Genomic DNA, 2,484 nt, shown 5'->3' with positions numbered 1-2,484 from the left:
TCTACTTTTTTAAATTCAACAATGTATTTTTGAGGAACACATTTTTTAATAATAAACAAGTTCATGAAATTTTATTTGAAGATAACAGGACCATAAAAAAAATCGACGAAAGGTCTCCTCGGCCAAACCTATCGAATTATATGTTTTTTTGGGTCGCTGAAACCGAATCTGCCACTCATTTGGTCCCATCATGTCAGAGTTTTTTTCTAACTTCAAAAAATTGCTGAAAAATCGGTAGAATTCAACAAAATCAACCCTGCAACCTGTTAAAACCTTATAACTCCACATCCTTATGATCCCGAACTAGCTCGTCAAGCCGTAAAATGATAACTCGCAACCGTAAAAATACATAACCTCAAAACTGGATGAGCCCAAAACTCAAAATCCCAAAATAAGCAGCGAATAAACTTACACATAGGGCAGAAACCTTCATTTTTGAATAGTAAACTCTTTTAACCTAAAAAACGAAACCCCATAACCTGAAAACATGACTCATAAACTTAAGCACTCTAGGGGCACCCTACGCAGTAGGGTCCATAAACCCAAAATCCCAAACCCACATACCCTGAGCACAACGTACCTTGGGCGCAGCAAGACCAACGCTTCTATCACACAGGCCTTTGGCGGGACTCATGAAACCAAGCTTCCACACCCTCATACCCTAGGTGAAACAAGAGAGTGTTAGAGTTTGCATGGTTAGGTTTGATACTAAGCTCCGTTTGCTTCTTTATCCTCTTTGTAACAAACATTGATCTCGCTCCGACCAGAGTACGTGGGTTTAGGATCTTGGGTTTGAGGGTTTGCTGTGCTCAATGTATGTGGGTTTGGGAGCCCGGGCTTAGAGATCTTACTGCACTCACGCTTTGTGGGTTTGGGAACTCGGATTTAGAGATTTAGCTTCATCCAGGGTATGTGGGTTTCGGAGCTTAAGTTTATGAGTTTCGGCCAATGGCTTCTTTGTTCGAAATGTGTATCTCAATGCTCATTTGTGACGCTCGAAGTGATCGCCACTCTCACCCTTATTAATGCCGGCCCTGGTTTTGAAGTTTTGGGGTTTTAGTGTTATTCAGCTTCGGGGTTTTGAGGTTTCAGATTGAGGCCTTGTCGTGTTTTCAGGTTATGGGGTTTCGAGGTTTTAGGTTAAAAGGGTTTACTATTCAAAAATTAAGGTTTGTGCCCTATGTCTAAGTTTATTCGCTGCTTATTTTGGGTTTTAGAGTTTTGGGCTCATCCAATTTTGAGGTTATGTATTTTTACGGTTGCGAGTTATCATTTTACGGCTTGTCGAGCTCGTTTGGGATCATAAGGATGTGGAGTTATAAGGTTTTAACAGGTTGCAGGGTTGATTNACCTTAATATTCAGATAAACATATCGGCAATTCTCATGACGAATCCTTTGAGCAGTTGGTTCTCGCCGAAACTAAAGGCCGAGGTGTCGATATGGTGCTGAATTCTTTGGCTGAAGAAAAATTAGTGGCGTCCGTTAGATGCCTTGCAAAGAGGGGCAGATTCATCGAAATCGGAAAATTCGATTTAGCCAATAACCACCATCTTAGCTTACTCCTGTTCCAAAAATGCATAAGCTTCCAGGGTGTCATGTTGGACAAATTGTTCAGTGAGTCTCCCAGAGTTAAGCAAGAATTATTTAAAATAATGACGGACTTGATCAAGCGTGGAACTATTAAACCTTTAAACAGGACAGTGTTCAATTACAGTGAAGTGGAGCAAGCTTTCAGGTTCATGGCTACAGGAAAACACATGGGAAAAATTCTGGTCCAAATTCGAGAGCCTGAAAAGGAACTTATAGTGCCCCCTTCTCCTTCAAAATTCCGCGGGATCTCAAGGTAAAAACATTATGTAGTTTGTAAACTATACTTTTCGCTTAGGTCACAACTTTCAGTAAATGATACTCTTTTCAATATTCCATTTGACTTCATAAGTGTGTTCAAAAACGTGCTATTCTTTATATTAATTTAAAAATTTATTGATTTTATATTAAAATTAATCTAAAATAATGGACCCTGGAATCCAACATGCAAATTATTAAATTTCTATTATACAGGGATGGTCAGAAGTACGGAATAAAATTCAAATCTTTTGAATGAGTTAATTTTTTTTAAAACGCCGAAACACGTTAACTGATTTTGTTTTTCCCCATCTTTCGGTTATATAATAATTATTTTTTTTTCAACCCCCTATTCCCCAGCTACCCCTACTTTTTTTTCAAATGGAAACATAAGGCATGAGGGGGCTCGTTGAAAAGCTTATAGAAAACCGAATCCAGCCATACCAAATAAACAAGTTTTATTTTTTCAATAGCAAGGTTTTTAGGGTTGTATAAAACACCTACTTAATAAGTGAAATAAAATTTAATTATCTTCAGTGTTATCCTCCATGAATATGCACAGAATAAAATAAAGAATTTGAAACTGTACCTATCACTGCTAACTCAAAAAAGATATATTTTTTATGTTGCGTTTTTTT

Source organism: Anoplophora glabripennis, unplaced genomic scaffold (genome assembly GCF_000390285.2).
Source record: "Anoplophora glabripennis isolate ALB-LARVAE unplaced genomic scaffold, Agla_2.0 scaffold1060, whole genome shotgun sequence".
Taxonomy (NCBI): domain Eukaryota; kingdom Metazoa; phylum Arthropoda; class Insecta; order Coleoptera; family Cerambycidae; genus Anoplophora; species Anoplophora glabripennis.
This window is presented reverse-complemented; position numbering follows the sequence as displayed.